At 36.7% G+C, this 14,418-nt stretch overlaps 1 long non-coding RNA gene across 1 annotated transcript in view; it reads left to right on the top strand.

The window, feature by feature from the left end:
• The window catches only part of LOC114276357 (uncharacterized), a 76,043-nt gene extending 64,871 nt beyond the window's left edge, over window positions 1–11,172 (top strand). The window contains exons 6-8 of the long non-coding RNA XR_014344372.1: window positions 8,108–8,285; window positions 9,434–9,485; window positions 10,808–11,172. This is a non-coding gene — a long non-coding RNA (uncharacterized LOC114276357). The remainder of the gene's footprint in view (window positions 1–8,107; window positions 8,286–9,433; window positions 9,486–10,807) is intronic.
• Window positions 11,173–14,418: the final 3,246 nt, after the last annotated feature.

Genomic DNA, 14,418 nt, shown 5'->3' with positions numbered 1-14,418 from the left:
TCACTCCACACAAACTTGACTCCCTTCCGAGTCAGTCTAGTCAACGGTGACGCTAACCTGGAGAAATCTTTCACAAACCGACGGTAATACCCAGCTAATCCCAGAAAACTGCGGATCTCAAACACACTCTTAGGCTGTGCCCAATCTTGCACTGCCTCAACCTTGGATGTATCAACAGACACCCCTTCCCCGGATACCACGTGGCCTAAGAATTTGACTTCCCTCAGCCAGAACTCACACTTCCCAAACTTGGCATACAGTCTATGGGCTCTAAGTAACTCAAGCACCACTCTCAAGTGTGCCTCGTGCTCCTCCTCAGAAGACGAATAGATAAGGATATCGTCCACGAAGACAACCACAAATCGGTCTAAGAACTCCCGGAAAATCCGGTTCATCAAGTCCATAAAGACTGCCGGTGCATTGGTAAGCCCGAATGGCATCACCAAAAACTCATAATGGCCATACCGCGTACGGAATGCCGTCTTCGGAATATCTTCCTCCCTGACCCTCAACTGATGGTAACCCGATCTCAAGTCTATCTTAGAGAAACAACGGGAACCCTTCAACTGGTCAAACAAATCATCTATACGGGGCATAGGGTACTTATTCTTAACCGTAGCCCGATTCAACTTCCGGTAGTCTATACACAATCTCAAGGCACCATCTTTCTTTTTAACAAAGAGGGCCGGTGCTCCCCACGGTGAAACACTAGGGCGAACAAAGCCCTTATCTAGCAATTCCTGGAGTTGAACTTTCAACTCAACCAACTCTGCTGGAGCAAAACGGTAAGGTGCCATAGAAATCGGCGCCGTACCAGGCACTAAATCAATAGAAAACTCTATCTCTCGGTGAGGTGGCAAACTAACAAGATCTTCGGGAAAGACATCCGAATACTCACAAACCACCCTCGGCAATACATGCTGGGTCTCACCACTCTCACCACTCTCAAAGCTAGCAAGTAGACTACTAAGCTCACTTCGCCCTCGCGAATCATACCCCGGTGGCAAAACACTACCAACCCGGTCTCCCAAGAAATGGAACCACTCCCCGCTCAAGGTACATAATGTAACCCTCTGGCGGTAGCAATCAATAACAGCCCGGTATGACGATAACCAGTCCATACCCAAAATAACATCAAAACCCCTCATGGGCATGACAACAAACGGAAAAGGAAGCCTATAGTCGGCGACCTCTATATCACATCCTCTAACACCCTGTTTCAGAATCAACTCACCACCCAAAGGCGATACCACACAAATAGGAGATGCTAACTGTGCTAACTCCAATTCCAAAACAGATGCAAATGCAGCAGATACAAAAGAATGAGATGCACCCGTGTCTATCAACACATTAGCAACTGAGTTGCAAAACAGAAAAGTACCTCTCACTACTGATGGAGCCGGTACTAAATCCTGCGCGGTAACAGCATACACGCGCCCCGTAGGCCCCTGGTCTACCTGCTCACCTCTCGGAGCAAAAGACTGCTGCACAGACTGGGATGACGAAGCTCCCGGATTGGCCCTCGAGGCCTGCACAGACTGAGCTGGCTGAAAACCCTGCGTCTGCCTAGAACCAGACGCTCCCGAAGTGGCACTCAACTGTGGGCAAAACCTCTTCATGTGCCCAGGTTGTCCACACTGATAACAAATCAAGAGCTGCCCCCTGCCCAAACTCTGACTCGGCGGTCTAGCTGAAGAAGAAGCAGCTTTCTGACCCCCACCCTTCTGCGGGCAAACAGAAACCTTGTGACCCAGCTGGCCACACTTGTAACAAGTGAATTCTCCCTGACTGCCTCTCCCCGAGCCTACACTAGGCACTGGAAAGGTCGATCTAGAGACTGCACCCTGAGACTGCTGAGGGTTAGAACCCCTCTGCCTCCTGCCATCACTCTGACTATCCTGGCTCCTCTTGGAGCCTCTCTGACCTTCATCCTCCTCCTGCATCATAAGCTCCATATGAGCTGCAGCATCCACTAGGTGTCTATACTCTCGAATATAAGACCCACCAACTCTCAACTTGAGGCCCCGCCTCAACTTCCGCTCAAACTCATAGCAACGGCGTTCCTCAGACGCCACCAGTTCAGGTGCAAACCTGGACAGACTGGTAAAAGTAGCCTCAAACTCGGCCACTGACAAGCCCTGCTGATTAAGCCGGCTAAACTGATCCCTCAGCTTCTCTCTTGCTACTGCAGACAAAAACCTCTCCTGAAAAGCATTCACAAACGCCTCCCAAGTACCACCAACACGAGCCTTCTCGTACTTCCACCATTGACCCGCATCTCCCTTCAGTTGGAAGGATGCCAAGGTCACTTTCAGTGCTCCGTCCTCGATGCCAAGCATCTCAAACGTCTTCGTTGTCTGTTCGAGCCATTCATCTGCCTTAAGCGGCTCTTTAGGATCCCCGATAAACTCATCCGGATTACACCGAAAGAACTCCCTCTTCAAGAAGGAAGGCCCTGTCTCAGCTGCCTGATTCCCAGCTCTAAGAATACCTAAAGCTCCTGCTATCTCTCTGGCCAAGGCACCCATAGCCTGCTGACCCACTGGCTCGGCCACATTGGCCTGCCCAACTCCCTCCTGCACTGCCGGAATCTCACCCGGTAACGGTGCTTCCTGCCTCGCAGGTCTACCACGCCTAGCACCTCTTCCTCGTCCTGACATCCTAATAAAGGCAACACAGAACGTTAGCACATTCATAGGTGTGCCGAAACTAATCACTCACGTCCTAATGCATGGACAACTGTAATTCACTCCACATAAGCACATAAACACATAAGCACTTACGAACTTCATTTCCGGATAATGATAGTCCCGAGACGTTACTAGAGTTCCGGTTAGAAACAGCATTGATCAAGTGCTTTTCCAACAAGACTCCCAGAAACTCAAGGATCCAATCAATATCCCAGAAATTAAATCCCATACCCACATAGTCACATAAGCATGTTAGCAATTGAGCACATAGCATATGATACTACATCTAAGTCTCTATCAAGCGAGACAAACCCATTGTGATCCTAATCACTTCCCACGTACCCAAAGTATTCGAACCCGGTACGCTCTGATACCAAGTTGTAACGCCCTCAAAATAATAACATTAAACCCAACAAATAAGACGAGCGTTGATAGATAAACTAACCACCTTCTATCATTCATTAGAATTCCATTACATAAGTATTACATGTTAATCTCATAACAAAATGCCCTACGGGCTTACAGCTTTCCAAGTTAACACTTGGTTACAACAAAGAGTTCTAACTCGTTTACACATTAAGCCCTTGGCTTGAAATTACATGTAATACATCAAAGTAAAACGACAAAACTATGCCCGCCACAAGCCTCCCAGCTATGTCCTTGGAGGTGGCATGCTTCCTGTACCTGAAAATGATGTTCCCATATAGGGTGAGCCACAGCCCAGTAGAAATACACTAAACCAACCATGGACAATGACTAAAACATTAGCAATTGATAGTTGGTCAACACTGATACAATCACATAAATTACATATTTATGTCAACGACTTACAAGTCCCAATTACTTTTCATTTTCCCTTTTTCAACAGATAAGCATGCTAGCTCTATCATCATTTCCACAGATATGTATAAAAACTATATCTCACATTCAGATAAGCATAAAAGCTATATCCACAATCTCAACAGATATGTATATCAACAATATCCACAGATAAGCATACAAGCTGTATCCACACTCTACAACAGATATGTATATCAACAATATCCACAGATAAGCATACAAGCTGTATCCACACTTCACTTCACAAAGATAAGCATATGAGCTCTATCTTCACTTCTCAGACAAGCATATGAGCTCTGTCCACGGAGTACATCCCCTATCTCCTCCAAATACCTATCCGGTTTAGAGGTACATCCCCTATCTTCCCCTAAACCGCGGAGTACATCCCCTATCTCCTCCTCTACACATAACGCATATAAACACATTGGTTCTATATACAATCACACAATACACACATTTAATGTATTCTATCAACTGTCAAATTCCATGACACATTCCATTGATTAGTTTCAGTTTACTTAATCATCAAGCATTGTCTACAACAATCACGACTATCCTCCACCGATAGCCCAAAGCAGTTATTTCTAAACAGAAAATAAATGCACAATGGATATTCAATCAACATTTCATTCCTTCATTCCTCTCAATTAATTATCCCAATTAATTAAACAATGTAATTAGGTCAATTCCCATAATTAACATTTTAACCCTTAGGTCCCATTTTCATCAATGATTCAACATTAATTCCATTTTCCATGCCAAACATGCATCTAGGTTTATTATGAATAAAACCCCAACTTTTGTAAAAATTACACAAAAGCCCCAAACCTTTACAAGATTACCCAACCAAGCCCAACATCTCAAAATACCAAAATTTAAAGACAAAACCCATAGAGAGGAGTAGGTTATCCCTACCTCAAATTCGGAGTCCCAAAGGAGAAGACGACAAAACCCAACGTGCTCCAAAACCCGTGATTTTCAGATTAAAATGAAGCCCTCGACGATCAACAACTTTTTTGTAAAGGCCAAAGGTGAGTAAACCACTCCTACTAGATCAAAACCTAGAGAGAAGGTAGTATCTAGAGAGAAAGACTCAACAATGGCGTTTTTGGAAAAGTAAGAGAGAGAAGAGAAAGTGAAAAAGTGATTTGAAAAGTCACAATTTCGGGACTTAAACCCAGTCTTCCGCTCGAGCTTAAAACACCCCGCTCGAGCGGCCACTCACAGACTTCCGCTCGAGCGGCCAATCTCCCGCTCGAGCGCAGAATGCACTCGCCCAGCACTTTTGCAGAACCAGGCCTCCGCTCGAGCTCCCAACCCTACGCTCGAGCTCACAACACTGCACAACATGATACTGGAAGGATGTAATCTACGCTCGAGCGCCAACACCTCCGCTCGAGCGTACAGGCCAAAAATCTGGGCAACTAGTTTTGGTTTCTAAACTCAACCAACCTGTAACAACCCGCTCAACACATCCTATAACTCACATACAAAGTAAGAAAGGATGTAAACAAGATAATAAGCAACTACCAACATCCACGGACACATGTCCGGATCACTATACATCAAGGGTAAACCCGGGATCGCTATACCCACTGGCTCGGCCACATTGGCCTGCCCAACTCCCTCCTGCACTGCCGGAATCTCACCCGGTAACGGTACTTCCTGCCTTGCAGGTCTACCACGCCTAGCACCTCTTCCTCGTCCTGACATCCTAATAAAGGTAACACAGAACGTTAGCACATTCATAGGTGTGCCGAAACTAATCACTCACGTCCTAATGCATGGACAACTGTAATTCACTCCACATAAGCACATAAACACATAAGCACTTACGAATTTCATTTCCGGATAATGATAGTCCCGAGACGTTACTAGAGTTCCGGTTAGAAACAGCATTGATCAAGTGCTTTTCCAACAAGACTCCCAGAAACTCAAGGATCCAATCAACATCCTAGAAATTAAATCCCATACCCACATAGTCACATAAGCATGTTATCAATTGAGCACATAGCATATGATACTACATCTAAGTCTCTATCAAGCGAGACAAACCCATTGTGATCCTAATCACTTCCCACGTACCCAAAGTATTCGAACCCGGTACGCTCTGATACCAAGTTGTAACGCCCTCAAAATAATAACAATAAACCCATCAGGTAAGACATGCATTTACATTTAAACTAACTGCATTCCTTTCATTCATTAGAATTCCAAGACATAAGTATTACATGTTAACCTCATAACAAAATGCCCTACGGGCTTACAGCTTTCCAAGTTAACACTTGGTTACAACAAAGAGTTCTAACTCGTTTACACATTAAGCCCTTGGCTTGAAATTACATGTAATACATCAACAGTAAAACGACAAAACTATGCCCGCCACAAGCCTCCCAGCTATGTCCTTGGAGGTGGCATGCTTCCTGCACCTGAAAATGATATTCCCATATAGGGTGAGCCACAGCCCAGTAGAAATACACTAAACCAACCATGGACAATGACTAAAACATTAGCAATTGATAGTTGGTCAACACTGATACAGACACATAAATAACATATTTATGTCAACGACTTACAAGTCCCAATTACTTTTCATTTTCCTTTTAACAACAGATAAGCATACTAGCTCTATCATCATTTCCACAGATATGTATAAAAACTATATCTCACATTCAGATAAGCATAAAAGCTATATCCACATTCTCAACAGATATGTATATCAACAATATCCACAGATAAGCATACAAGCTGTATCCACACTCTACAACAGATATGTATATCAACAATATCCACAGATAAGCATACAAGCTGTATCCACACTTCACTTCACAAAGATAAGCATATGAGCTCTATCTTCACTTCTCTAGACAAGCATATGAGCTCTGTCTACGGAGTACATCCCCTATCTCCTCCAAATACCTATCCGGTTTAGAGGTACATCCCCTATCTTCCCCTAAACCGCGGAGTACATCCCCTATCTCCTCCAAATACCTATCCGGTTTAGAGGTACATCCCCTATCTTCCCCTAAACCGCGGAGTACATCCCCTATCTCCTCCTCTACACATAACGTATATAAACACATTGGTTCTATATACAATCACACAATACACACAATTAATGTATTCTATCAACCGTCAAGTTCCATGACACATTCCATTGATTAGTTTCCGTTTACCTAATCATCATGCATTGTCTACAACAATCTCGACTATCCTCCACCGATAGCCCAAAGCAGTTATTTCTAAAACAGAGAATAAATGCACAAATGGATATTCAATCAACATTTCATTTCCTCATTTCTCACCAATTAATTATCCCAATTAATTAAACAATGTAATTAGGCCATTTTCCATAATTACCATTTCAACCCTTAGGTTCCATTTTCATCAATGATTCAACAATCATTCCATTTTTCTATGCCAAACATGCATCTAGGTTTATTATGAATAAAACCCCAACTTTTGTAAAAATTACACAAAAGCCCCAAACTTTCACAAAATTACTAAACCAAGCCCAACATCTCAAAATACCAAAATTTAAAGACAAAACCCATAGAGAGGAGTAGGTTATCCCTACCTCAAATTCGGAGTCCCAAAGGAGAAGACGACAAAACCCAACGTGCTCCAAAACCCGAGATTTTCAGATTAAAATGAAGCCCTCGACGATCAACAACTTTTTTGTAAAGGCCAAAGGTGAGTAAATCACTCCTACTAGATCAAAACCTAGAGAGAAGGTAGTATCTAGAGAGAAAGACTCAACAATGGTGTTTTTGGAAAAGTAAGAGAGAGAAGAGAAAGTGAAAAAGTGATTTGAAAAGTCACAATTTCGGGACTTAAACCCAGTCTTCCGCTCGAGCGTAAAACACCCCGCTCGAGCGGCCACTCACAGACTTCCGCTCGAGCGGCCAACCTCCCGCTCGAGCGCAGAATGCACTCGCCCAGCACTTTTGCAGAACTAGGCCTCCGCTCGAGCTCCCAACCCTACGCTCGAGCTCACAACACTGCACAACAAGATACTGGATGGATGTAATCTACGCTCGAGCGCCAACACCTCCGCTCGAGCGTACAGGCCAAAAAAATCTGGGCAACTAGTTTTGGTTTCTAAACTCAACCAACCTGTAACAAACCCGCTCAACACATCCTATAACTCAATATACAAAGTAAAGAGGATGCAAACTAGAAAATAAACAACTACCAACATTCACGGACACATGTCCGGATCATTGTACAACAAGGGTAAACCCGGGATCGCTATAAAGTTCCTTTGTCATTAATTATGTTTGCTAGGAAAATATTATGTTTGAAGAATCATTCAAATTGATTATTAGCAAAAATATTGAATTTTTTGGACATTGATCTATTTAAATGTATAGTTTGGATATTTTTCCTTCTGTATTGTTGAAAATGCAATTGATCTATTGATGGATATTGAAATTAGGGGCATATTGTTTGAAATCTTAAATCTAAATATTCGAAATGTATATTAGTCTCATCAATGAACTTTTGTCAAGTATTTGGGATATTTATCTAGTTGAAGCCATTGTACTTATTAATTAATTTATTTGAGATGTTTGCAGCTAATAGCCCATTGCCATCACTTGGAAAATTCAGGTAGAGAATTTTGTTACTGACACCTTTGGTTTTGAATCCATAGAATTTTGTGTTTATTTAATGGTGTTTACAAGAGTAAAAGGGATCTAAAGGCGTCTACACGTGCTTTTCAAGTTGAGGCGGAAGTATTCTCTAACCCCATTGGTAAGATTATTTAGAATTTTTTCACGAGGGACGGAACAAAAAAAAAAAAAGAAAAGCCTTTTGAGTTGTGAATTTGGTTTGGTCTTTCTGTTTTGTTCAAATATGGGACATTGGTATTTCAGCCATTTATGTTCCTGGCGGTTTCCTGAGCTATGTTTAATCGGATTGTGATCTTTGATTTAATTAAACTATTACTACTGATTAAAGTCACATTTGAACGTCTAGATAATTGTTCTGTTCGAAAGTTGACGATGCTTTGGGTTATCTTAATGGAGGGTTGAATATTTTTATTTTTATTTTTTTTAAGATAACCTTCTCCTTGAAATTGTATGTGTCATGAGAAACAAAATCTCGTATGATCACCAATTAATCACAATTATGAAGATATGTTATTTATTATTTAATATTGTATCTTTAGCTATTGTTGATTTGCTGAAAGATTGCTACTTTGTTTTTCTTTTTATAAAATTGTCTTTTTGTTTGTTTTAACTGGAAAAATTATGGTTATAGAGAGAAAGATGGAACTTACTTTGTTTTATTTTTACTTTATAAAATTCATAGCTATAAAAGGTAAATTCATCAGTTAATTGGGTTTTTTTATTTTAAAGATGTTTTCAAATTAATGGTTTATTTATGTTAATGGTTAGGATTTGAATTTTTTCAGTTAATTGACTTTGAAGTTGAGGAACAATTTAAAATTCCCCTGCTGTTTTCATTAAACATGTTGACTTATAGGTCCACTTTCATAATTATTTAACAGTGTTCAAGGTGAGGGGAATTGGGATTTGGTGAGGGGCACTATGTATTGTAATGAATATAGGTTGAAAGATTTTGTTTGAATGGAGTGACAGTGCATATTGTAATGGTGGATGATAGTACTTTTATAGTGATATTGGTGAGTAATTAGATTTTGATAGTAGAATTGCAGTTTCAGTCCATTTTAATGTTTTGAAAATAGTGAACAACCAGAAAGAGACTGGAATTGCACACCTAGTTGTTTTCAAAGTTGATTTGCATGCTTTGCTTTCCAGTCTGGTTTTTTTATATGTAATAGATTTTAGATCACTACTTTTGGTTAAGATTCAGTTGCTCTTAGTGGAAATCAATCTGTTGATCTCTCTCCATTGCCTAACTCTTTCTTATTTCAGGTTGAAATAAAAAAGATAAACACTACACATTCGCTACCTGGGAGGCACTGAGGTAAGCTTAGAATAAACTGACAGACCCTTTTGAAAAGTATATATATATAATTAAAGAAATTATTAAGTTTACCTGTCGTGAAAAGGGAAATCTCTTCCAGCACTTTCCCATGCTCTGGCACTTCATCATAACACCAAATGAGAGAAATAAAATAGCTCACCAACAATATATTCAAATGGTAGAATTATATGCTTCGATGATATCAAAATAAGGTATTCATGCATTTTTGGTGGTTCTTTGTTTTTTTTATTAGCGAGATAAGTTTAGTTTGTTGTTGTTGTGAAAAGAACCATACAAAGAGAGAGAGAAACAATCGCAAACTAACAGTTGGCAAAGTAGAGTTGGTTTCATAATAATTGTTTATATTTAGATATTTTGGTTTTTTATTATTTGTTGCACTTTTTTTGGAGTACATTAGTTGGTGTCCTTTGATTTTACTGAATTTCCATGCCATTGGTATGTTGTTGGTGAGAGTTAGGAGATAAGAATTTTTTCTGGAGTACATTAGTTGGTGCCCTTTGGTATGTTATTGGTATGTTATTAGTGAATTACATTAATTGGTATCCTTTGCTTGATAAGATTTGTTGTTTTTGTATTTTATGAATTAGCTGGAAAGCTTAGATTACTTAACTTTCTAGAATGATTTGTTTTTGGAATAGTATATTTGTTTTTGTATTGTGGAGGAGGGTTGTTGACTTTGGGGTTGATATTAATGTTAGGTACATTTTTTTAAAAAAGTTTTCAGACCAAGTATCTTATTGTAAATTGTAATTTATCACTTCAAAATTGAAATACTACTGATAATGTTAGGACTTAAGAGTTATTGCTACGCCTACTTGTGTCCACTCACCTTGCATTTATATTTCTTTATTTTTTATCATGTTCGGATGCCATCTTCATACTAGCTTTTTTTTCTCCATGATAGCTGGAAAAAACGAATGAAAAATAGCATCTTAGCTACCGTTACAGCAGACATGGTTATTTTATTAGTCAATCTTTGTAAACATAGATATTGTATTTTTGTTTTCAATTGGAAAATTTTCAGGTTTTGGAGGTTTGAAAGGGCTGTGCAGGTCCATTGACGAGCCTTTTCTTTTATTTTTTGCCTTAACATTTTCAAATCTTTGTTTGGGGAGCTTGAATCTGATTTATTGAGCTAGAATGAGATTTTTTGTTGGGGTTAGATTTGTTAGAAAATGTTACTGAAAATATTTACTACATTATATATGTTAAAATTTTGTACTTCTGTGGTAGCCAGCTTTTTTTTTCTTTTTCTTTTTTTTTTTGTATTACATTTCACATTGACATATTTCTTTTGGTAGGAATATAGGTTTTTAAAGGATTTTGACGAAGCCTAAAGGATTATTGGAACTGGCATGAGTGATTTGAAGTTCATATATTGCAAGACAACCATCTCTCTTAGCTTTTCTTTTTTTTTTTTCTTATTTAACTATTATTATTATGGCTACGCTTTAGTGGAAACTTTTGGCCTTGCTCAGGGAAAGGAAAAAGTTGTGATTTTATTAATAAAATGACCCTCATTTGCTTTTTGGGGCACCCAAGCGATTTTGCAGTGGAAAATATATTTATTGGGTTTCTATGAAATGTGAATATGTTAGAAATTTTAGAGATGTAAGAAAGGTAAATTGTACTAATAAATGCTACGGATGAAAAGGTATGGAATGATGGAACTCTTCTACTAATGTAACGATTTAAAAACAATGTGTAGAAGAATTAAAAAAATTCTTTTTATGTAGAAAGATGATTTCATTTATAAATTACAGAAAAAATCAGAATGGACACAAGAAACAACCTCAATGAGAACCTCTTCCATTCAAAGTGACCATAGATGGGCAGTTTCATTTCCTAGCATTTTGTTGTGAATACAAGCAGATTTAAAACTCCCATCCAATCTTTAATATCAGATCAGCAATGATATTCCTAATAGATGAGAAATTTTTTTCATTACAACTAATTTGTATGGTTAAAAGTAACTACTCTCAGCTTGTATGATTCCCAATATATTTAGAAATTTTCTTCATTAAAACAAATTTATTTGGTTAAAAGTAAATACCTTAGCTTGTATGCTATCCAATAGATGATAAATTTTCTTCATTAAAACAAATTTGTTTGGTTAAAAGTAAATATCCCTTAGCTTGTATGCAACAAATTCAAAACATTGGCAAAAGACACAACTTTGTACACCCCAACTACTTTAATATTGTCCACAACAGATTCATTTGCAATTCCCTCACTGCTTGATGCCATTTCTCATGAAATCTCTTACAATGATACCAATGCCCATCACTCCCATCTTTTTAATTTTTATATATATACTCCTTTTAAAAGTAGTTCACTAAATTCCTTCACATTCACATAATAAAAATGTTAATCTGTATTGAATATATTAGGGATTAGGGATTATCAAATTAGGGTTGTTGAACTGCGTTGTCTTGAGAGAAGATTTGAATAATATTAGGGATTATCAAATAAATATTATGAAATATTTTATGAAATTTTTTTATTTTTTGATTTGTGTGCGGTATTTTGTTATATGTGTAATTTAACGATGAAGAATCTTTCATGATTATTTTCATATTATTTTTTTCCATGATTCCTAACATTACTTGGTGGATTTTATTATGGTTTTGTTTTGGCTTGTAGAGTTTATTATGAATTTTATTTTAATGATTTGAATTATTTATTTTATAAATTTTTGTGTGTATATTATTTATAAAAAAAATTAAATTGATTCAATAATTATAATATTTTCATTTTATCTTATTTTTTTTTAAAAAAATAAATAGTCTATTTTAATAAATATATTTGTTTAATTTTTCGAAAACAAAAGTAATAAAATAAAAATATTATGATTATTGGTTCAACTTAATTTTTCTGTATAAATAATATACATTAAAGACCCTACAAAATAAATAATTAGAATCATTGAAACGAAACTCGTAATGGATTCCATGGAGAAGCTCAACCCTCCTTTAAAAAATGTGAAGGAAGTTTTACTTTGCCCCCAAACTATCACTCAAAATCAATTCAACATCCATTCTTTCGATTATATGAATTTTACACATAAACCATTCAATTTTGGATCAATTTCACCCCGTTGTCAACTGTTGTCTATGATCAGACAGAATTTGCTAACTTGGCATCATGTTTTCATTTACAACTTCATTTCGTCCCCCAAATTATCTATAAAATATTAATTAGACCCTCAAATTTCATTTTGTCCAGGGGTGTAATTGTTATTTTAGAAATAGTTTAGAAGGTAAAATGAATTTGAGGGTCATATGAACAACTTCTATTTAATTATAGATGACAATTGATGGTGAGGATAAAATTAAATAGTTTATATGTAAAATTGATTTTATTAGAAGAATAAGAATTGATTTGATTTTTAAGTAATAGCTTTGGGGGCAAAATAATATTTTCTCAACAATGTGCCTCCTTCACAAGGTGTATATCATATGTATTCTATTACAATATGTATAATATAATTATAGCCTTTCAAAACAAACACTAAATAATATGTTGTAATTTTATAACCAAAATTATTCCTAACATTTCTCATCATAAATTATTTGTAATATACATAATCACAATGGTTATAAATTTTGCTTTAGTTGTGTGCATCATAGATTCACCATTTGTAACTTTTATCATAGAGTAAGTGACACAATGTACACCACAAATATTCTTAATTTTCATCACAAAATACAATAATCAATAAATATATTTTCCCGACTAACAAAAAAATTCATCACAAGATACAGTAATAAAAAAAAATCAATGTAAAAGAGATGACATATCAGTTTATGACTAACAAATTATTAAAAAAATAGAATTAAACGTCATGTAAATTAAAATATTATAAAATTTTGACATAATTATATTAAAATTATGAAATTTGATATATTTTTTTTATAAATCTCCAAATTGATAAGTGTAATTTACCCAATAAATTAAGGTGACCCCATTTTTCTCAATAAATGATAAAATTCAGTCAGCGTATTGACTGGTTGATCTAGTTGACCATGAAGACCTCCTTTCCCATCAAGTTCCTACTAAATCAATTTGATTGTACTTCAAATTTTAAATGATGAATACATTGGTCTATATATACAAAAAAAACAAAAAATTCAAAGAGGAAATTTGTTAGAACTTTCTCTTACAATAGAAAGCTTTTGGGGAGGATCAAATAACCTCAAGTTTGGCTTAGCTTGCTAGTAAAATCTCTTAATAATTTAAATTTTTACATAAATAACTAGTTAATAAGCTAATATGTTATTAGAGTAGATAATGAATTTTATGAAGACTAATGATTAGCACACGCGATGTGTGTGCAATTTAAATAAGTGAAAATAATAATAAAATTAACATCATAATATGTATTGCTTAAGTGGTGTGCACTCCTCTATATAATTTTTTTTTTTTAAATAGAGAAATGACTAATATTACAAATCCATCTTTATCAATTTAGAAATTATTCAGAATCTTTAACTTGTGGTTCAAATTTATTTTATACATAAACATCGCTACACAAAATTCAATCACAACCACGCAATCTCATTCAGAATAAATTCGAAAAAATTAAAGATGAATATCTAAAATTATTTATAAAAAAAAATAAAGGACATGTATCATAAGAAAAAGTGAACAAAGATTTGAACACCAAATCTAACTTTCGGCATGCAAATCGCGGTAAGTATTGTGGTGTCCTTCAAACCTACCTCGAATGTGCAAAAGAAGTTTTTAATTAAGGAGATAAAAAATATATATAATACCAAACTTAATAATTTTCCATATCCCAAAAAACAAAAAAACCCTGCAAAATATAGGAATCCTATGGGGCAAGGATCCTCTCCTTGGATCCTTTCCTTGCCTTCTTACATAGTGAGTCATTGGGCTCACTTTTGAGTTC

Source organism: Camellia sinensis, chromosome 11, assembly GCF_055761805.1.
Source record: "Camellia sinensis isolate YWXY chromosome 11, ASM5576180v1, whole genome shotgun sequence".
Classification (NCBI taxonomy): domain Eukaryota; kingdom Viridiplantae; phylum Streptophyta; class Magnoliopsida; order Ericales; family Theaceae; genus Camellia; species Camellia sinensis.
The sequence above is the reverse complement of the archived record's forward strand: the minus strand, read 5'-3'. Positions and strand labels throughout refer to the sequence as shown.